This window comes from Eucalyptus grandis, chromosome 9 (assembly GCF_016545825.1).
Source record: "Eucalyptus grandis isolate ANBG69807.140 chromosome 9, ASM1654582v1, whole genome shotgun sequence".
Lineage (NCBI taxonomy): Eukaryota > Viridiplantae > Streptophyta > Magnoliopsida > Myrtales > Myrtaceae > Eucalyptus > Eucalyptus grandis.
This window is the reverse complement of record NC_052620.1, coordinates 2,120,011-2,144,244: the sequence shown is the minus strand read 5'-3', so window position 1 is coordinate 2,144,244 and position 24,234 is coordinate 2,120,011. Positions and strand designations below refer to the sequence as shown.

The window sequence follows — 24,234 nt, the reverse complement described above, 5'->3', positions numbered from 1 at the left end:
TCATGGATGCAGATTAGCTCTCAAACATCCCACGAGTGAAGTAAAACATCTTGTTTTCATTATTATGACAGATAGCTCCCATTCATAAAGCACAATGCAATGCAATCAGCTTAAAGAATGTCCTTGTTGCATCCATATCTCATATATTTGGTTTGGATCTCACACCATTGCCGAAATTACAGTGAAGCTCCTGGTCATTTAAAGTGGCATCAGAAATTGTCACCACTAGATGAAGAACGAACAGAAGGATGCAACTTCGATACCTAAAGGCATAATGAAAAATAAGAGAGTGCAACATGATTCCTACCAGTTTTTCCACCGTACAAGATGCAACTTTTGACAGGATCAAGGCCATAAATCCACCATCAGATTGAGAAATCTATGTATTAGCATCTCAACTGACAAAGAGGGCAGAATCCATGGAAATTCAACATCTCAACATCAGTGTCTTGGATCTGAGAAAAGTCAAATTCTTACGATGGTGCCTCCAGTGACTTATCAATCCATGACAAAATAACTGGACATAAGCTGCTAAAAATGCAATCACAGCCACATAGACATGAGTAGTTGCCATGATCAATCAATTGCTAAAAGTGTTATTTGACATCAGCTGAATAAAAGGTTTCAACAGGGGTTACAAACATTGAGTCTACCTCCAACTAACACTTTAAGCCTTTGGTTGGACCTTTTGTGAATGATGAATGAAGTTCTGTTTTATTTTGCATGAATGAATGAAAGAATCACATAATAAACATCATGTTCTCTAAGAAACCAACTTTAATAGAACGTGGAAAAAAGTAATAATCTGTTTGCGTAAGAAACAGATTCATGTCAAGGATGAAGAGTCTTACTTTGTGACTGATTACGTATAATGATATGCAATCTACTTCGGAGGCATTCTTATCTATTTTCATTCCCACCAGGATCACAAGCCAGATGATGCTGAAGCATCACATTCAAGTGGTCGACCAATTTCCCCAAGATTCGTTGAAATAAGACAGAAAACAGTAAGACATCGACATGAAAAGCCCCATGCTAGACTAAAAATACTAATGTGAGATGAGTACTCTCAATTGAATATGATAATAAAAGAACGTGATTTCTCTTGTCAGGATTCAAAGACACGCATCAAACTACTGTGCAAGTGATAATAAAAGAACATGACAACTATCTTCCAAGTCAATTTGCCCTCCTCGTATTGCCAGTGAGCTATTCCTATGTCAAGATTACAGTTTTAGTAGGAAGTCCTCACTCCTGATGCAGTACCAATTAAACACTCCATAGAATTAAAATTCATATGCGCAGCTCCTCCCACTTCATTTCAAAGCCATAAACAGCTGGGTAGTACCCAAGCTCTGAAGATTTTTTGTCCCAAAAATGGTGCACATTTCTGGCTGAAACCAATTCCATACAGTGGCAGCTGTAACAAAACATCCTTATTTGAGCTGTAGTTCAAGAAAAGATGGCATTTAGAGATCTAGATCAGCTCTCAAACATTAAAAGACTAAAGAAAATCACCTTTCTAGCCACCCATTGATTACTAGTCATGTTTATCCCAAAAACATGAAAGCAATATGGTTGATTTAAGGACTTCCTCCATACTTCTGGTTTGGATCTCACACTGTTATCCACAATACAGTGGAAATCCTCTATTCTTCTAAAGCCTCTAGGGCGTAGACATTGTCATCACCAAACAATGACCAAATTGAAGTAATAGATTGCAAATGATGTTAAGATACGAATTTGCAAGATGATTAATAAAGGCATGAAGCAAAACAAGGAAAGAGCGGCAACATGATTTGTACTGGATTTCCACCATTGATGATAATACTTTCAGCCTGATCAAGGCCATATATCTGCCTTCAGAGAGAGCAACCTTCACATTGGCATATTAAGCGACGAACAAAGTTTGATACAGATCCATGGAGATTCATCATCTTGACATTAGTGCCCTGGCTGTGAGAAAATGCCAAACACATCTATGGTACCTTCACTGCCCATTTCCATGACCTAATAACGAATTAACAAAATGCAATCAAGACCACATATGCATGAGCAGTTTCCAGAATCCATCAGATAGTGAATTTTTCTACTTCATAGAAGTTGGATAGATGTATTACTTTATTTACACAAGCACAGATCAATACCATGTCAAGAATGAAGAATCTCGTGCTATTTGATTGAAGACATCAAATATCCTTTTGAAGGCAATCTGATCTTTTTATTTTGTTTCACGATCACAAGCCATATAACACAGAAGCATTACACTTACTTTGCTCAAACAACTTCCTCCACTTGCTGGAATTAAGACAGGAAAATAATATCTTGTCAAAGAAAAGCCCCGTCCAAAATGAAAATACTAATGGAAGCAGGTAATCTCCATAGAAAAACAGCACTATACCTGCTATATTTTTGTTTAGTAGGAGATGTTAGCAATCTCCGGAATCAAATCTTTTTCTTTCTCTCTTATCTCCATTTTCTTTCTACATGAGCTCTCAGTTTAAGAGGGAGCTAAGCGTCTCTTTTTTTCTCCCATTAAGCCAACGACCACTTCCCTTGTTTAGTTGACTTTTCAACCTTCTCTTTTGTTTTCTTTTTATTTATTTATTTTTTCATAGGTCCTAGAAGTTCTTTTTTACTTGGTCACATCCCAAGTATTATAGTAACTTCATCAACATAAGCCAATTACAACATACTGCACCAAACTACTAGGGATAAGAATTAACACCAAATCAGTAACTCCTCTACCAACCGGCGTGCTTCAACTCTTAAACTTGCAGATGAACACCCCAAACTACCTTTTATGTATTAATGTAAAAATATAGTACACTTGTTCAACAAAAGCAGATTTGAATAGTGACATAATTATCTCCAACAATCAAATTGGACAAAACAAATGTTGCTTATTTTATGGCAGCAACATTTAAAGCCTCCAAACTAAGCTCCAAAGATTGATCTTCTTCCTTAACATTCCACAATCAAGCTTCCCAAGCAGCACAGATGGAGTTTTTGAAGGCGAATCAGGGATCAACCGTGGACCAACCTTCTTGCCCAACATGAGAAAAGAAAAATGTTGAAAAGCTAAGGAACAGACAATAAGTTGGCCAAAGCAGTCTCCACCCCTGCATCAAACATAACCCATCCCCGCTAGAGACACAATCTTCAAATTCATAGTTGAACTGGCCAACGACCAGATATTTCTCAAGCACAACTCAACGTCATTCTTCGACACCTTTTTGTGAACTGAAATCTTCAGGTAACTTAAAAGAAAAGCCACTTAATGTCAGATTTAGTCAACTTTGTACTCTGAATTTCGCATCGATGCGGGCAACAGTCAACTAGCATAGAGTTTAAAACCTTCAAAAAGCAAGACCATCAAATTATAGAGGATCCATACAGAGGATGACGGAATGAAAATGCAAATAGAAACAAATTTAATGGTGTTTCTGTTACAACATTAGAAATCAGAAGGTACTTCCTGACCTTGTCAGCAAGACAAGAATTATTTTGCTACAATTGGCCATAAAATGCAAACTTTTATGTTTTCTGAAGGTTTGAAGCACCGAGTATTGAACAAAAGACACATTGCAAATGCTAAAAACAAAAGTATAGATGAAAGTTAAAAGCAAAAGTTCTTCCAAACACACGAGTGTCAGAGCTCGATAACCCCTGGTGAAAGAAGAAACCAATGGACTTCTATTATCACAGCTCAAGCTTTTGCATTTTCCCCCAGTCAGAAGGAGATGAGGAGCAATTCCATTCAACTAGAAAGCTAGCAAAAAAATAAATAAATAAGGACAAAATGAACAAGCCATATCACCATCACAACAATTCGGACATTAGCATCCTTTTTCCGTGTGAAATTAGCTGCCTTCAACACCATTTCACCACGCTATTATCTAACTGGGATGAGTGAGGACATCTTCAAAGAATTTTATGAGAAGGAATTTCAATATACTCATGGAGAAAATGCTACTTTGGATCATAGGTACAAACAAATGGTTCACAGGAGATTGTTCATCTTTCCACTTCTCACCACCCCTCAAGGTGCTTCAAGATCTGAGAACATGAAAGAAATGGTTATGAAAGTAGAACCTCATCAATCAAGGTAATCTTCTCGTTCAACCTAAAGTTAGTTCACATTAGTTCCGACAACTCTGCAGTCAATTTCCACACTACCTTGATAGGGTGATAAAATCAACCTAAACCTGTAATAGGCTCGTAAGTCTTGATAATCCTGCTATACTTGCTCTACGACTGCTCAAATAACATAAGGAAAATTCACCATCATTGACAGGAAACCTAATCAAAAGCTGCTATAGTTATCTCATTACACCATAGCAAACTGGTAAAAGAGAATAACCAAGCAGATCTCTGCACCTAACAGGAATCACAAGCTGATAAATATAACAAGACAACTAAACATGCTTCATTGAACATGTAGAAAAGCTCTAGTTAGTCTTATTTCATTTCCTCCGTGTGCAGACATCGAGCATCCAAAATCAAACCAATAATAGCGACTCAAAACCTCAAATCACCAGAATGCGCATGCACCAATCACACCAAGAATCAACCAATGACTAAACCGATCAATCGATGACACGAATGGATTAATGTTAAAAGGGGTCCAATCACCTGGACTTTGAAGATATGGCAACCAGAAGCAATGAAGACACAACATGAAGATCCTTTCATTCAAGCTGGAGCACAAGGGTCAAAGCAATCAGTGAGCATGAATCTCACTTTCGAATTAGTCATCCCATCGTCGTCCACCAGAAGGAATACATAAATAGACCACCAAATGATGTTGGACCCCTCAATCTCTTCCCCCTCTTTCTGTGCTCGATTTCCACCCTCCTCTTCTTATGGCCATCCCCATAATCACAAGACGCAATGCAATTGGCTTAAAGAGCGTCCCTCTTGCATCCATATCCCAGATATTTGATTTGGATCTCACACCATTGCTGAAATTACGGCAAAGCTCCTGCTCATTTAAAGAAATCAGGAGCATGAGAAATTGTCATCGCCAAATGAAGAACAAATAGAAGGATGCAAATTCAATACGTAAAGATATTGATGGTATGAACAAAGGAGATGGATATAGGCACAATGAAGAAAAGAAAGAGCGCAAAATGATTCCTACCAAATTTCCACCGTACAGGATGTTACTTTTGACAGAATCAAGGCCATAACTCCACCATCAAATTGAACAATCTACGTATTAGCACTTCAATATTGAAGTGGAATATAGATCCTTGGATATTCACCATCTCAACATTGGTGTCTGAAAAGTAATAATCTTATGATGATGCCTCTAATGGCTTATTAATCCATGACATAAAAAGTGGACATAAGCTACTAAAAATGCAATTGAAGCCACATAAACATGAGTGGTTGCTATGATCAATCAATCCTTAGAAGTGTTATTCCACATTGGTTGAGTAAAGGGCATCGATAGGAGTTATATACATGTAGTCTACCTCTAACTAATGCTTTAAGCTTTTGCGTTGAACTTTTGCTAATAATGAATGAAGCTCTGTTTTATTATGCATGAACGAATGAAAAAATCACATAATAAACATCCTATGCTCTAGGAAACCAACTTTAACAGAACTTGGAAAAATGTCATACTCTATTTGCATAAGAACATATTCTTGTCATGTCAAGGATGAAGAGTCTTACTCCATGATTGATGACGTATAATGACACGCGGTGTCATGTACTCCAAAGGCATTCTTATCTATTTTCTTTCCCACTAGGATCACAAGCCAAATGATGCTGAAGCATCACATTCATGTGGTCGACCAGTTTCCCCAAGAGTCCTTGAAATAAGAGGAAAACAATAAGACATCGACACGAAAGGCCCCATGCCAAACTGAAAATACTAATGTGAAGTAGGTACTCTCAACTACTATATTTACTTTTACCAGAAAACACAGATGCTCTCCAAAATCCAATATCTGTCATGCTGTTGTCATGCAAATGTTTTTCATAATTCTACATGGGGTATATATGTTCATCATCATTCTGGTATTCTCTGTGTAGGGGAAAATAAATGAACATGATTTCTCTCATCAGGATTCAAAGACACACATTAACTATTGTGCAAATGATTATAAAAGAACATGACTAGTATCTTCCAAGTCAATTTGCACTCCTAATATTGCCAATGAGTTATTCTTATTGTCGAGATTACAGTTGTAGTTGGAAATGCTTGCTTCTGATGCAGTACCATTTAAGCTCTCCATAGAATTGAAACGCACATGCACAGCTCCTCCTACTTCTTTTCAGAGCCATAAATAGCAGGGCAGTACTCGAGCTCTGCAGATTTTTTGTCCCCGCCATCAGCCAAGCTAAAAAAAGTGCACATTTCTGGCTGAAACTGCAATTATTGCATGTGGCATCCCAAAATTCAAAGCCAAGCCATAATGTGTGTTAAACTTTCTAATTAGGTGATAAAATTTCCTAAGGTTTATACCTTAGCCATTAGTCTTTAATTAGATGATTTGTGCATATGATTGTAAAAAAATTTAAATTTGATAGATTAATAATTTATGCTTGGCCATGTACTTTATAAATTAAATTTCAATAACCAAGATTCCCCAAGACTTTGGCCAAGATGAAAATTGATATCTAAAAAAATATTTATAGAAGAAATTCAAAAAAAAAAAAGAAGGGAAAAGGTCAATTTTTGGAATGGGCCTTAGGCCCATTGGCCTAAGCTTAGTGGGCCAAGTTGGCCGGCCCAATAGAGGCCCAAGAGGGAGTAGTCGCCGGCCATAAAGGAGCCCAAGCCCAAGAAGCCCAAACCCAATTCAAAAATCCATAGGACAAGTGGCACTAAACTCTCATGCATTGGCTTAGGGAAGAAGGCCATGCATTGGCTGGTTTGTAGGCAAGTAATCATGAGGATTTGGGGGTATAAGAGGGAAGAGAGAGAGAAGGTGGCCGGATTTTCTCATTTGGCCAAGAGAGAGGGTGAGAGAGAGAGAGAGAGAGAGAGAGAGAATTCGAGAAAGAGAGGGAGAGGCCGAGAGAGAGGAAGGAGGCGGAGCCGAGGTGTCGTCGCCGTCCATCCGCCGTGTGCTGCCGTGTTCGCCGCCCTAAGCCGTCGACCGTCCGTTCTAGAGGCAAGTGGGAGTCCCCTAGCTTCTCTTGCATGCTTGTGTGTTGTTTGCATGTTGAATTTTTAGGTGTTAGATGAGAAAAACCGAAGCATGGATGAGTTGTGTGTGAATGGTGTGGCTGTTTGTGTTCGGACCGTGTGAGTCAGAAACTTGTTCGAGCTTGAATGTGTCTTTAGAGTCCGATTTTGGCTTTGATTTCTTCATGAGAGTTTTAGATAACATCTTGAACTACAACATAATGAAATTTAGTGGAAAATGATGGAGATTTGAGGGGTAAAAGTCTTGTTCTACGGAGACCTCAGATCTGGAGAGTTTTTACTGACCTCTTGCTGGATTCGTGATTGCATGTTGGTTTTTGTTGAGAATCTCACTTTGGTTTCTTCATTAAATTTGTAGGAGACATCTTAAAATACAACATACTCAAATTTGAAGTGAAATGAACAAGTATAGCCTAGTAAATCGACTATATCTTGAAGAAGATGATTCTGGTGATGTATTTTGAGATACCCGAGACTTCAAGGACCTAAATGATGACTATCTTCATGAAACTAGTAGAGGATATCTTGATGTATAACATATCCAAATTTCAGAGAAAACGAAAGAGAATAGGTAGGTGAAATCTCAATATTTCGGTGATATGTGCACTGGACAATGCGGTAATGGGTCCGGAAGCTTCATGAGACTGTAGAAAATAATCTAAAAAGAATCTGGCTTGGAGTTCTTCATAAAAGTTGTGTGAAAATTTCTTGGCTATCACTCTGTAAAATTTCGTAATTTTTGGAGACCATATGGATATTTTAATCGAATTTCTTCAGAAACTGTGCATTCTGGTTTTATCCGAATATTATGTGTTGTTTTGTGGAAATTGTGAAATTGTGTGAAGTTCAAGTTGGCCATGAATTTTGCACGAAATTGTCATCCTATTGATTTGTTTAATGATTGCTTGAATTTTTGAAATTTTTGGGAATTTATAGATATTGAATTTAATATTTATTTATAAAATAAATAAATAATAAAATAAAATGGATTATTTTATTGGCCATAAATTCCATTGAATTTATTAATAAATAATTATGCATTGTTGCATGTATGATGAGATATTGGTGTATGTATGACATTGAATTGTGATGCATGTGTGAATTCTATGCCAAGTATGACTTGTTTGATGTCACGCCATATGCCATGTTAAATTGAGATCAAAATAATGGTAAATGTGGATAATGATAAGTGAGGAAGTGGTTGTGGTGGATGATGATGTTCGATGGCCTAGTGGCGTAATTCTGGAGATTCCTCGAAAGTGTCGGGATGCCCGGTGGTATACGGTACGTAATTCCAGAGGAGGGGGATCCCCGGTGGTATGTCGGTACATAATTCGGAAGCCCCGTCGGAGGTCTTTGCCCGAAGGGAATGCCTCGCGATGCCGGGATTGGGTGCGGGATGCCCGGCCAGGAGTGTAAATGCCGGAAGCCCCGTCGAGGTCTCTGCTCGAAAGTAATGCCTCGTGATGCTAGTTGGGATGCAAGATGCCCGAATGTGGGGGCCGGATGCCCGGTGGCCCGGAGGCCGAATGCGGAAGCCTCGGAGGTCTTTGCCCGAGGGGATGATGAAATTGATGATTTGAGGAATGGGTGATGTGGTGATCAAATTGAAAGCTAAAAGTGGAAACTAAACCATGATATGATATGCATGATGATATGCATGATGATGATGATGATGATGATGATGATGATGATGATATGTGATGTGAAATAATGATGATCACCCATGATATGATATGCATGATGATATGCATGATGATGATGATGATGATGATATGTGATGTGAAATAATGATGATCACCCATGATATGATATGCATGATGATATGCATGATGATGATGATGATGATGATGATATGTGATGTGAAATAATGATGATCACCCATGATATGATATGCATGATGATATGCATGATGATGATGATGATGATGATGATGATGATATGTGATGTGAAATAATGATGATCACCCATGATATGATATGCATGATGATGATGATGATGATGATGATGATGATGATGATGATATGTGATGTGAAATAATGATGATCACCCATGATATGATATGCATGATGATATGCATGATGATGATGATGATGATGATATGTGATGTGAAATAATGATGATCACCCACGATATGCTATGCATGATGATATGCATGATGATGATGACATGTATGATGCCATGATGATAATGACATGTGTAATGTGATGATGTCATGATGATGATGACATGTATGATACGATGACGATACACATGTATGTGTTATAAATTGATATAATGATACATGATAGTATGCGCATGGCTTCAAGGTAAGTAATGCCTGCAATGCATGTATGATTTGCATGATGCATTGAGTTGTTATTGGATTCCTTATCCGGCGGTGGTTGTACTCACCCCTTTGGGGACCCACATTTCAGATTAGCAGTATGCCACTTCCTGCCGTCACGCGTGGTGTATTTTACGGTCTACCATCCGATGTAGAGGTCGAGTGTGCTAAGATAGACTGTCCATCTGTTCCCAGACTGACTTTTATTCGAGTACGCTGTCTAGTGATGTACGACGTAGGCCTGGCTGAGGGCCCTATTATTCAGGAGTTCATATCCGTACATGTTCGTCGAGATGGAGCGATGCGAGGGATGTTGCCGCCGCCACCGCCTGATGCATCGGGTTGGGTGTGAGACCCGTGCGCGACAAATAGGGGCTGTTTCTTTTTGGGGATAGTTAGCTGACACTGATGATGGGGAATTGTTGCACGTGAAATGTAGAGGGTTGAGGTTTCTTTTTGAGGTTTTAGGCTGGACGTGGCTGAGTCCTAGCTTTTCCTTTTGATGTACCGACCCAAAGAAGTCCCATCTTGAAAATATATATGTAAATAAAGTGTCGTGGCTTGTTTATAAAATTATGGTAATTAGTGGTGTGTATTTGTATCATGGTTGGTAGGGGGAGAGACGGTGATGTTTTAATTTGCTTCCGCTAATGAGTCACGCTGGGACCGTTTTGTTGTGTGTGTGTGTGTGTGTGTGTGTGTGTGTGTGTGTGTGTGTGTGTGTGTGTGTGTGTGTGTGTGTGTGTGTGTGTGTGTGTGTGTGTGTGTGTGTGTGTCTCGTGTGCACGTGTTCGTGTACGTGCTGCGTGTGCCGTGTCTACGTATGCAGGTGTCTCGTGTGTCTCGTGTGTACGTGTGTGTGTGTGTCTGTCTGTCTGTGTGTGTGTCTGTGTGTCTGTGTTTGTGTGTGTGTCTGTGTCTGCGAATTAGGACACTTCTTCAAAGCAGAAAGGTGATAAGGTGTAACATTGGCGCTGGTGACGACTTGCGAAGGGTTCAGGGTGTCACATTGCAGGAGTAACTTTCCAATTCTGTTCAGTGGCAGCTGCAGCAAAACATTCGGATTTGAGCTGTAGATCAAGAAAAGATGGCAAGTAGAGATCTAGATCAGCTCTCAAACATTAAAGGACTTAAGCAAATCGCCTTTCTAGCCACCCATTGATTACTTGTCATGTTTATCCCAAAAACATGAAAGCAATAAGGTTGATTTAAGGGCTTCCTCCATACTTCTGTTTTGGATCTCACACCGTTATCCAGAATATAGTGGAAATCCTCTGTTCTTTTAAAGCCTCTGGGGTGGAGACATTGTCATCACCAAAACAATGACCGAACTGAAGTAATAAATTGCAAATGATGTTGAGGTACAAAATCGCAAGATGATAATTGAAGGAATGAAGAAAAACAATGAAAGAATGGCTTCATGATTTGTACTGGTTTTGACTGTTGATGATAATACTTTCAGCCTAATCAAGGCCATGTATCTGCCTTCAGAGAGAGCAATCTTCACATTGGTATGTTAAGCGGCGAGCAAAGTTTGATACAGATCCATGGAGATTAATCATCTTGACATTAGTGCCCTGGCTTTGAGAAAATGCAGAACATGTTTATGGCACCTTCACTGCCTACATCCATGACCAAATAACGAATTAATAAAATGCAATCAAGATCACATATGCATAAGCAATTTCCAGAATCCATCACATAGTGAATTTTTCTGCTTCATAGAAGTTGGAGAGAAGTATTACTTTATTTAAACAAACATAGATTGATACCACGTCAAGAATGAAGAATCTCGTGTTATTTGACTGAAGACAACAGATATCCTTTGGGAGGCATTCTGACCCTTTGTATTCATATCATGATCACAAGCCAGATAACACTGAAGCATTACAATTACTTTGCTCAAACAACTTCCTCCAGTTGCTGGAATTAAGACAAGAAAATTATAACGTGTCAAAGAAAAGCCCCATCCAAACTGAAATTACTAATGGAAGCATGTTATCTCCACAGAAAAACGACACTATACCTGCTATATATTTTGTTTAGTAAATAACTTCAGCGATCTCCAGAAACAGATCTTAGTCATCCTCCATAGAATCTGAATATTCTTCATAATCCTCCTACGTAGAATCTAAATAATTTTGATAATCCTGTAAAGCAGAGTAGGGTTACCAAGTCAATATTTTTGGTGTTGCTCACATCAAATTGTATCTAGTACTATCAAACGTTAGATCTGACGATAGCTAGCAAACTTCAGTCAGCTTCTCGTTGTTGCTTTCCTCAATAATAAAGTCTGGTAATTTCTTGAGTGACTCGCACCCACTCCTATCAAAGCACTTCAGGAATTTACTGGGGCAGCGAATTTCAACTAAGTTTTTGCAATCCCTAACAATCAACTTCTTCAAATGCTCCGACTTTGAAAGGTCCAGTACTTGAATGTGCTTGCACCTAGAGATATCCACCTCGTCTAGGGATCCCAATTTTTCAAGGCCTTCTATCGCATGGAGATGATCCACCCCATGAATAGAGTATAGCAGACCTAGCGGTAGGTGCAACTCTCTTAGGGATTTTAAAGCTTCCAGTCCATCCAATTTCTTCAGTCCATTGCAAAGTTCGAGCTGTAATTTCGACAAAAATTCCAAATCGGAAAGATTTGGCAACCTTTCCAATTTGGGACATACCCAAACGCTAAGCGTCCGTATGCAGGAGGGAAGCTCTGGGATGCTTTGAAGAGACCAGCAATCCCAAAGCCAAAGCTGCTGTAGATGCTTCAGGTGAGAGAGCAATGGGATGCTTTGAAGAGAGTTGCAATGAAAAAGTCGGAGCTCCTGTACATGCTCCAGGTGAGAGAGCGATGGGATGCTTTGAAGAGACTTGCAAAACCAAAGGGTGAGCTCTTGTAGATGCTTCAGGTGAGAGAGTGATGGCAGCTCATTGCTCCGACAGGTGAGCCTCAGGTATGATAAGCTACAAGGAGGTTTTGGGAGTGACTGAAGGTCCTGACATGTATCTAAATCGAGGCGCTTCAGAGAAGAAAGCTGATGTAAGTTTTCCGGCAAGCTAGAAATTTTTGTTTCGCCTAAAGTAAGGGTCTTTAGAGAAGACAATCCACCTTTATCTATGTATTAGCATCTCAATTGACAAAGAGGGCAAAATCCATGGAAATTCAACATCTCAACATCAGTGTCTTGGATCTGAGAGAAGTAAAATTCTTACAATGGTGCCTCCAGTGACTTATCAATCCATGACCAAAAAACTGGACATAAACTGCTTAAAATGCTATAACAGCCACATAGACATGAGCAGTTGCCAAGATCAATCAATTGCTAAAAGTGTTATTTGATATCGGCTGAATAAAAGGTTTCAACAGGGGTTACATACATTGAGTCTACCTCCAACTAATACTCTAAACCTTTGGTTGGACCTTTGGCGAACGATGAATGAAGTTTTGTTTTATTATGCATGAATAAATGAAAGAATCACATAAGAAACATCCTGTTCTCTAGGAAACCAACTTTAATAGAACTTGGAAAAAAGTAATAATATGTTTGCGTAAGAACAGATTCATGTAAAAAATGAAGAGTCTTACTCTGTGATTGATGACGTATAATGATATGCAATCCACTTCAAAGGCATTCTTATCTATTTTCATTCCCACCAAGATCACAAGCCAGATGATGCTGAAGCATCACATTCGAGTGGTCGACCAATTTCCCCAAGATTCGTTGAAATAAGACAGAAAACAATAAGCCATCAACATGAAAAGCCCAATGCCAGACCGAAAATACTAATGTGAGATGGGTACTCTCAACTGAATATGATAATAAAAGAATGTGATTTCTCTCGTCAGGATTCAAAGACACGCATCAAACTACCGTGCAAGTGATAATAAAAGAACATGACAATTATCTTCCAAGTCAATTTGCCCTCCTAATATTGCCATTGAGCTATTCCTATGTCAAGATTACAGTTTTAGTAGGAAGTCCGCGCTCCTGATGCAATACCAATTAAACACTCCACAGAATTAAAAATCATATGCGTAGCTCCTCCCACTTCATTTCAGAGCCATAAACAGCTGGGTTGTACCCAAGCTCTGAAGATTTTTTGTCCCCGCCATCAGCCTAGCCAAAAATAGTGCACATTTCTGGCCGAAACCAATTCCATATAGTGGCCGCTATAACAAAACATTCTGATTTGAGTTGTAGTTCAAAAAAGATGGCATTTAGAGATCTAGATCGGCTCTCAAACATTAAAAGACTAAAGCAAATCACCTTTCTAGCCACCCATTGATTACTAGTCATGTTTATCCCAAAAACATGAAAGCAATATGGTTGATTTAAGGACTTCCTCCATACTCTTGGTTTGGATCTCACTCTGTTAACCACAACACAGTGGAAATCCTTTGTTCTTCTAAAGCCTCTAGGGCGTAGACATTGTCATCACCGAACGATGACCAAATTGAAGTAATAGATTGCGAATGATGTTAAGATATGAATTTGCAAGATGATTAATAAAGGCATGAAGCAAAATAAGGAAAGAGCGGCAACATGATTTGTACTGGATTTCCACCGTTGATGATAATACTTTTAGCCTGATCAAGGCCATATATCTGCCTTCAGAGAGAGCAACCTTCACATTGGCATATTAAGCGATGAACAAAGTTTGATACAGATCCATGGAGATTCATCATCTTGACATTAGTGCCCTGGCTTTGAGAAAATGCCAAACACATCTATGGTACCTTCACTGCCCACTTCCATGACCTAATAATGAATTAATAAAATGCAATCAAGATCACATATGCATGAGTAGTTCCCAGAATCCATCGGATAGTGAATTTTTCTACTTCATAGATGTTGGATAGAAGTATTACTTTATTTACACAAGCGCAGATCGATACCATGTCAAGAATGAAGACTCTCATGCTATTTAATTGAAGACATCAAATATCCTTTTGGAGGCAATCTGATCTTTTTATTTCATTTCAAGATCACAAGCCATATAACACAGAAGCATTACACTTACTTTGCTCAAACAACTTCCTCCAGTTGTTGGAATTAAGACAGGAAAATAATATCTTACCAAAGAAAAGCCCTGTCCAAACTGAAAATACTAATGGAAGCAGGTAATCTCCACAGAAAAACGGCACCATACCTGCTATATTTTTTGTTTAGTAGGAGATGTTAGCAATCTCCAGAATCAGATCTTTTTCTCTCTCTTATCTCCATTTTCTTTCTTCATGAGCTCTCGGTTTAAGAGGGAGCTAAGCATCTCTTTTTTCTCCCCTTAAGCCAACGACCACTTCCCTTGTTTAGTTGACTTTTCAACCTTCTCTTTTTTTCTTTTTTTTTTCATAGGCCCCAGAAGTTCTTTTTACTTGGTCAAATCCCAAGAATTATAGTAACTTCATCATGATAAGTCAATTACAACATACTGCACCAAACTACCAGAGATAAGAATTAACACCAAATCAGTAACTCCTCTACCAACTGGCGTGCTTCAACTCTTAAACTTCCGGATGAACACCCCAAACTACCTGTTATGTATTAATGTAAAAATATAGTACACTTGTTCAACAAAAGCAAATTTGAATAGTGACATATAAATGTTGCTTATTTTACAGCGGCAACAACTTAAGCCTTTAAACTAAGCTCCAAAGATCTTCTTACTTACCATTCCACAATCAAGCTTCCCAAGCAGCACAAATGGAGTTTTTGAAGGCAAATCAGGGAGAGACTCAACAACGGAACAATGCAGCACCGGCAATCGAGGGCACGACTCAATCGTGGACCAACCTTCTTGCCCAACATGAGAAAAGAAAAAATGTTGAAAAGCTAAGGAACAGACAATAAGTTGGCCAAAGCAGTCTCCACCCCTGCATCAAACATAACCCATCCCCGCTAGAGACACAATCTTCAAATTCATAGTTGAACTGGCCAGCGACTAGATATTTCTCAAGCACAACTCAATGCCATTCTTCGACACCTTTTGTGAACTGAAATCTTTAGGTATTTAAAAGAAAAGCCACTTATTGTCAGATTTAGTCAACTTTGTACTCTGAATTTCGCATCGGTGCGGGCAACAGTCGACTAGCATAGAGTTTGTAACCTTCAAAAAGCAAGACCATCAAATTATAGAGGATCCATACAGAGGATGACATAATGAAAACCAACCATGCAAATAGAAACAAATTTAATGGTGTTTCTGTTACAACATTAGAAATCGAAGGTACTTCCCGACCTCGTCGACAAGACAAGAATTATTTTGCTACAATTGGCCATAAAATGCAAAGTTATATGTTTTCGAATGTTTGAAGCACCGAGTATTGAACAAAAGACACATTGCAAATGCTAAAAACAATAGTATAGATAAAAGTAAAAAACAAAAGTTCTTCCAAACACACCACTGTCAAAGCTCAATAACCACTGGTGAAAGAAGAAACCAATGGACTTCTATTGTCACGGCTCAAGCTTTTGCATTTTCCCCCAGTCAGAAGGAGATGAGGAGCAATTCCATTCAACTAGAAAGCTAGCAAAAAAAAAAAAAAAGTAAGGACAAAATGAACAAGCCATATCACCATCACAACAATTCAGACATTAGCATCCTTTTCCGTGTGAAATTAGCTGCCTTCAACACCATTTCACCACGTTATTAGCTAACAGGGATGAGTGAGGACATCTTCAGAGAATCTTATGAGAAGGAATTTCCACACTCATGGAGAAAATGCTACTTTGGATCAAAGTACAAACAAATGGTTCACAGGAGATTGTTCATCTTTCCACTTCTCATCACCCCTCAAGGTGCTTCAAGATCCAAGAAAATGAAAGAAATGGCTATGAAAGTAGAACCTCATCAATCAAGGTAATCTTCCCGTTCAACCTAAAGTTAGTTCACATTAGTTTCGACAACTCTGCAGTCACTTTCCATGCTACCTAGGCAGGGTGATAAAATCAACCTAAACTTGTAATAGGCTCGTAAGTCTTGATAATCCTGCTATACTTGCTCTACGATTGCTCAGATAACATAAGGAAAATTTAGCACCATTGACATGAAACCTAATCAAAAGCTGATATAGTTACCTCATTACACCATAGCAAACTGGTAGAAGAGAATAACCGAGCAGATTTCTGCACCTAACAGGAATCACAAGCTAATAATTATAATAGGACAACTAAACATTCTTGGTTGAACATGCAAAAAGCTCGAATTGGCCTTATTTCATTTCCTCCGTGTGCAAACATCGAGCATCCCAAATCAGACCAATAATAGCGACTCAAAACCTCAAATCACCATAATGCGCATGCACCAATCACACCAAGAATCAACCAATGACTAAACCGCTCAATCATCGACAAGAATGGATTAATGTTAAAAGGTGTCCAATCACCTGGACTCTGAAGATATGGCAACCAGAAGCAATGAAGACCCAACATGAAGATCCTTCCATTCAAGCTGGAGCACAAGGGTCAAAGCAATCAGTGAGCATGAATCTCACTTTCGAATTAGTCATCCCATCGTCGTCCACCGAAAGGAAGATAGAACCAGACCACCAGATGATGCTCGACCCCTCAATCTCTTCCCCTTCTCTCTGTGCTCGATTTCTAGCCTTCTCCTCTTCTTACGCATATCCCCATAATCACACGACACAATGCAATCGGCTTAAAGAGCATTCCTCTTGCAGCCATATCCCAGATGTTTGGTTTGGATCTCACACAATTGCTGAAATTGCAGCGAAGCTCCTGGTCATTTAAAGAAATCAGGAGCATGAGAAATTGTCATCACCATATGAACAACGAATAGAAGGATGCAAATTCAATATGTAAAGATATTGATAGTATGAACAAAGGAGATGGATATAGGCACGATGAAGAATAAGAAAGAGCGCAAAATGATTCCTACCAGATTTTCACTGTACATGATGTTACTTTTGACAGAATCAAGGCCATAATCCACCATCAGATTGAACAATCTACATATTAGCACTTCAATTGACAAACAAAGTGTAATATAGATCCTTGGATATTCATCATCTCAACATCGATGTCCGAAAAGTAATGATCTTATGATGATGCCTCCAGTGGCTTATTAATCCACGACAGAATAAGTGGACATAAGCTACTAAAAATGCAATTGAAACCATGTAAACATGAGTAGTTGCTATGATCAATCAATCCTTAGAAGTGTTATTCTTCATTGGTTGAGTAAAGGGCATCGATAGGGGTTATATACATGTAGTCTACCTCTAACTAATACTTTAAGCTTTTGAGTTGAACTTTTGCTAACAATGAATGAAGCTCTGTTTTATTATGCATGAATGAATGAAAAAAATCACATAATAAACATCCTATGCTCTAGTGTCGCGACCTAATTTTTCGGGGTGTGAATCACCTAGAGTTTGGCTAATGGATTGTTAAGCCTAGACTTAACTCGGGCTCTCCCAAGCCCATACCAATTCGCGACTTTAGGTTCAAGTTCTTAACATACAATTGATTTTCAATTAGGAGTCGCCACTAATCTATTTTTTGGTGGGTCGATTAGAAACCCAAGTAAAGTAACGGGAGTTTTACTTTACTCCTACGAACCAGAGATTTATGAGTTCGGGGACTTGGTTACGCTAGATTTTTCTAACGCCCTTTTGGTACATTTCTCTTTTATTTTGAAAAAATTGTTTGGCAGGCAGCTTGAATTGATTTTAAATTTAATTCTCTAACATGCGAGGCGATCATGCGGGTGCACAATCCATCAATTTAACACCCAAGAAAGCAAATAGAAAATGCAGGACTTACCTCGTAGCAACGAAAGCATCTGCAATGTTAATTCGAAATCCACATCAACAACCTTAGATATGGTTTCTAATTAACACGCAATTTCTCTTTTTGTTTTCACTTAATTAATGAAAATCATGCAATATGCAATGCAATATTAACTAAATGACCTAATTCTAATGACATGTAATTTCTAATTGACTAGACCTAACAACAACTACTAAATGGCATGCATTTCATGAATCTAATTCTAATGACATGCACATGACATTTTTATTTTCTTTTTCCTAGAGATTGAAACTAATTTATTCTAAGACATTTTTTTTTTTTTTTGTATTTTTTTATGAAATTTGAAATTAGAAAAATGTGAGAATTATCTAATTAGATTAAGATCCTATTCAATTTGTATTAGGAATTAGATTGAGCCAAATCCTAATTTAAACTAAAATATTATCTTAACCTAAATAATCCTAAAATGCAATATATCTAAAAATGCCTAAACTTATAATAAATTTTAAAAAAATTTATCTAAATTAAACTAAGTGCAATTTAACCCTAATATGCAATGACATGCAAGATATGCCCTAATTCTACATGACAAGTGTATAATGATTTTTTTTTATTTTTTTATTAATTTTCGAAATTTATAATTGCCAAATGATTAAACATGCAACCTAAATTAAAATCTAACAACCTAAATTGATTTATTTGCATTTTGATTTTTTTTCTTAAATAAAATTCCTATTCTAAACATGTAAACCCTAAGACATGCAATATTCTAATTCAAATATATCTCGAGATAAACAAGGCAATTAAAACGAGACAATTCATTCAAAATCATCAGAAATATCGCACATCGTTTAGATCAAGAGATAATATTTCGCTAGTAAAATCGATAAATTGATCTTAAGCCTTAAAGATCAAAATATCAATTTTATTCCCACTTGATTAATTATTTCATCTAAAGCCTTATAGATGAAATAAAAACCCTATGCGGTTGCGAATTAGGCAAATAACCCTAATCGGGAAATACGTCCATCGCTTATAAATGTGCATGTAGTATACCAATAGACGTATATTAGGCGATAACTAAATTAGGCGCGTATAATTTACCTAATTTTGAAGATAATTTCCAAATTCAGGCCTAACGCGATCGGGGTTGCGACGACTCACGCTTGGGACAGCAGTGGGTGGCACAAAGTCTTGGCCTCGTCGAGTAGTGATTGGATTTCGCTGAGGATTGCTTGCTGGACAGAAGCTTCGCTTGGAATTAGAACATTGAAATAGGTTCCGCGGTTGCCGAACTCGTGACCTCGCGATTGTTACAACCAAACGCGGGGCCATGGAAGAGTTTGGCTTGACTGGGGTGCTTCTCGGCGAGACTCGCAAATCCACGTTGACTTTAGCTTGGATTAGTGGCCGAAGACAAGCTTCCGAGGACTTTTTCGTCGGAAGGGATCACGGCAAGGTAAGTCGTCCTAGGTGCATCGGATGACGGGAAGCAGCAACTGCAAAGGAGTCGGTGAGGTCTCGGCCGTGAAGAGCTTTTGGCGAAGCTCCCTCTCCTCTCTCGGTTCTCGTGTGTTTTCTCCAATGTGTGCTCTGCGATTCTTGATGCTTCATGAGCACTCGTACGAAAGCTTCCCCTCACGATTTTTCCTCAATTCGGTGTATGGCAGGCCTCCATGATTTCTTCTTTTGGCTTTTTCTCTCTAAAGCTCTCTCTGTGTGCCGAAGTCCTCTTTTCAGAATTGTGGCCGTATGTATCAATTGTGTGGCCTCCCCCCCTCAACTTTGTCCGTACACGGTCCCTTTTATAAGCCGAAAAATTGGATCTTCGTGGTATATTTTACTTTCTAATTTTGCTCATGCAAAATACCACTGAATATATCGTTGCACCCCGCGCAATATTACCTTTTGTATTTATCAAATATCCCATCCAAAATTTTCCTTTTTGCTTGAAAATACATCCTTTGGTGTATATTGCCTAAATGTGTGAAGAATCTGAACGGAATATGTGAAAAATTTTGCACTCGCTGTCGGTCCAATAAAATAAACAAAAATGTTCCTAAACTATATGCCATGTGATTTTATTTTTCAGGGATAAAATTAACCCCTAATTTTTTAAATGTCTAAATGGGTCGCCAAAATTTAGGTGTCAACAAATGCCCCTCTTTGAAGGTGAGCTCATAGAGGTTGCCTTCAAAGACAAATTGAGACCTAAATTTTGACCATGCACATGCAGTGAATGATTTTTTGTTGGAACGTGAATTCCATTTTTTAATGCAATTTATATGATGCATGGAAATACTAATGCAAATGATAGATAAACCTACCTGGGATAACTTACCTTCGAGAAGGATAAAGTAATTCGAGGTAGTGAGTGTTACCTGTCCAGGACCCGTACCATTCTACGGTCGCCTAGAATAGTAACATGACTTTGTGAAGATGCTGCTTTCCTAAGACCCGTACCATTCTACGGTCGCTCAGTATGGCAGAAAAGGAGCTACTTTCTCAGGACCCGTACCATTCTACGGTCGTCCAATACGGCAAAAAGGTTTTGTAAGGAACTGCTTTCCCAGGACCCGTACCATTCTACGGTCGCCCAGTACGGCAAAAAGGTTTTGTCTAGGACCCGTACCATTCTACGGTCGCCTAAACGGGGATTCATTTTCCAGGTTCCGTACCATTCTACGGTCGCCTGAATAAGGAATAAGTGTTGTCAAGGACCCGTACCATTCTACGGTCGCCTCGACGAAGAAAATTATTTTTCCAGGACCCGTACCATTCTACGGTCGCTGAATGAGGAAATTGCTTTCCAGACCCGTACCATTCTACGGTCGCCCATTAGAGCAATAAATATTGTCTAGGACCCGTACCATTCTACGGTCGCCTAGATTAAGGTTTTGCTTGGCTAGGACCCGAACCATTCTTCGGTCGCCCCCCCTTGCGATTAAATCATCCGACCAGGACCCGAACCTTTCTTCGGCCGCCTTAATCAGACTGAATTTGGAGGAAAATCTTTGGGGGACAACTCGATCGAGTGTCGGTGAAAAGGACTCTGGGCTACAAAAGCACGCCAGGTCGATAAAAGAAATCCGGGCTACGGAAGCACGCCGGTTTGATAAAATGGACTCTGGGCTACGAAAGCACGCCAGGTCAAAAACTTCGGGCTAAGAAAGCATGCCGGGTCAATGAAGGGGACTCTGGGCTACGAAAGCACGCCAGATCGCTATAACTGGACAGCTTGACCAAGTCAAGTGTCGATGCACTTGAGAGAGAATACCTGCACAATGACAAGTATTTTAGAGTATGATAGAGATATACTCACCCGATGATATCTCCGATTCTTGGGATATGTCTTTTTAGAATTTAGATATCCCGTAGAGGTCTTTCACCTCATGGTGGAGGTTTCTCATCTCCTAATATCATGAAACGTTCTGAAAGGAACTTGAATTACCTGTCAGACATGATTTAGAGCAAAAACTGATATGCATTCATCAAAGAGATAGACAATCTAAGCTACTCTAGAATGTACATTTCAAAATTCAGTGAGGTTTTCATCAACTCAATCGGGATTTATGCATAATGACCTTTGCATCACCTAAATTTCCATTGGAGAGAATTATCATTCAAGACAACTTTCATGACATGGATTTTATAAGAATACTAAATGAGAGACTTTCAGTTAGAAAGGACTTTCACTACCTCTCATTTAGAGGCTATTTTATGATAATCACTCCGTCTCACTATCATCATACCAACAAGGGTCCAAGTATTCTCGCAAGCGGTACGACCTTACCAATCTGAGAGGTCTTTCATAGGGACCGTAATGTAGGCTTGGTCAATGGCTTAACAAAAGGACTCATTGAGTCAAGGCTATTGAAAGAATAGCTTCGCAATCATCTCCGGGTTTACAAGTCAAGAACCCTGCAAAATGAGAAAGAAATAGTCTTGCTCGCACTCCTTCGAGCGATGCTTAAAACATGTGAACCCCTATGTTAATTCAAGTGCCATAATCTGAAGAGACTTGTAAGGGACGTAACGTAAGCTGGGTTCATGGGTTGAGAAATGAAAAGATCATTAGGCTCAAAATGTGTGTGAATGGTGAGGGTTGGTGATCATCTTGGCATTGTCACCAGTTTTCTTTTTCATCATCGGGGATTGTCTTCATGAAATGCCCCATTGATTGTAAAACTCAACTTTTGAGTTCTTTGAGTATTGCTCTATTAGGATTCAATTCTTGCAATTGAGAGTCACCTTATCTTGACTCTCTTTTTTCATCTATGGGCATTGGCCTTGCTTTTACTAGGCACACCGCTTTTCATGCCCCCTAGTTCTTATTCATTTTTTTTCACTTTTTTTTTTCATGGGCATTGGCCTTGCTTTTACTAGGCACACTGCTTTTTCATGCCCCTTAGTTCTATTTTGAATTCAATTCTTGCACACAATTCATGCGTCAAGCAATTGCACTTTGAATGACACTCGAACTTTTAAGAATCTTCATCTGCTTTTGCCTTGCCCCAATGTGGGGGATGATCACCAACTGGATTTAAAAAAAAAAAAAAAAAAAAAATTGCAGGCTCAAATGGGCTATGCAAAGGATATAAGTATGTAGGATAGAGAAAGAAATGCTCTTCGTCATCCTAAGGCACTTAAATTACCACATGAATTCAATGTAATAACATGACTAGAAGATTGATGCAAGTGAGAGCAAGAAAATTTCAATCCATTTTCTTGACCTCATGGTGTTGTCTTACCCTATGATTTGCCCCAATGTGGGGTGGTTCTTGACAGGGGTAATTTGAAAGGAATTTTCATAAGTGTATGAAGGTCAAAATGGTTAAGCAATGGAACACTTGTTGTGTTTGGGATAGAGAAATGAATTGCTCCTCATCATTTCGGTTATTGTACCTTTGCGAGAGAACTCTTTACCTTGTAGATATAGAACATTCTACACTCATCTCACAAGTGTATAAGTAGGGGACTGTGTATAGGATAAGGCTTGCCTTTCATCATCCTGACACATCTCATTCAGCATTCTTAAGCATTGATGTCACTCCATTAAATTGTCTATCTTGACAAATCTCCACATGAAATTGGTGAGCTAAATCAATATGAAAATTCTCTTTTCAAAAAGTCCAACAACTTTAAGCATGAAATGTGTTTGTGACTTCAAAACAAACAATTTATTGCACTCAAAACATGGTTTTAAGCATTCATTCAATGAATTGTCCCACGAAGGGATTGTCTCAGCAATGGATGTCCTTGGATTGTCTCTATCAATCAAAAGTGAAAATCCGCTTTTTGATTTGATGAATACTCCATTCTTGCTTTTGCCCCTGCACAAGAGAACGTTCATGAATAGGATACTATGCAACTCAAAGTAAATTCAAATTGCATAACCATTTTGACTCGGATCGAGATTTTGTCTCGGTCATGTCACTACTAGAATCTGTAGTGCCCCCAATTCGTCATCTCTTTAGAAACTTGTTGAGTAACAATTGAACCAATTGCAACCTGATGTGCCTTTTTCAGATGCTTTCTTATCGGGTCAAGAAAGTAATGCTCTGAAACATGAAGTAAATGAGTCAGAAAATTAAACAAGGCTAATCTAATGCATACTTTTTGGAAATGGCTTGAAAAATGATCTTCTTTTTTTTCTTTCTTTTGGAATTTTTTTGGATGAGGAAGCATGAAGAAGCCCAGTCCTCAGAATTCTCCTTGGATGATATTTTCTTTTCATTGTTGGATATCGTCACCGGGCTAGTTTATGGTACCCCACCATGTCCTCAAAATTGGAAATAATATTGTAATTTCATTGAATAGAGTCAAATGAATTACATTATTTGAATGGAAATTATGATTCCTAACCCCTAAAAAGAGAAGAAGTCTAAAACAATTTCTCGAAAGTGAAAACAATTCCTAAAATGTGATAAAAATTCCCGCGCCAAGGAATGTACAATTGAACATGCCCC

General features: G+C 38.6%; 1 protein-coding gene across 8 annotated transcripts in view; it reads right to left on the bottom strand.

The window, feature by feature from the left end:
* Positions 1-1,057: 1,057 nt before the first annotated feature.
* The window catches only part of LOC104436202 (disease resistance protein RUN1-like), a 43,764-nt gene continuing 20,587 nt past the window's right edge, over positions 1,058-24,234 (bottom strand). For 3 of the 8 annotated variants that reach the window (XM_039301529.1, XM_039301530.1, XM_039301531.1), the window contains exon 7: positions 10,568-11,113. The gene's annotated coding sequence lies outside the window, so the exon portion shown is untranslated. Of the gene's footprint in view, positions 1,421-1,518; positions 2,011-2,147; positions 3,044-10,567; positions 11,114-13,749; positions 14,255-14,645; positions 15,028-15,164; positions 15,600-16,878; positions 17,231-24,234 lie in introns of those variants that run through there. The other 5 variants (XM_039301525.1, XM_039301527.1, XM_039301526.1 and 2 more) reach the window with 5 other exon arrangements.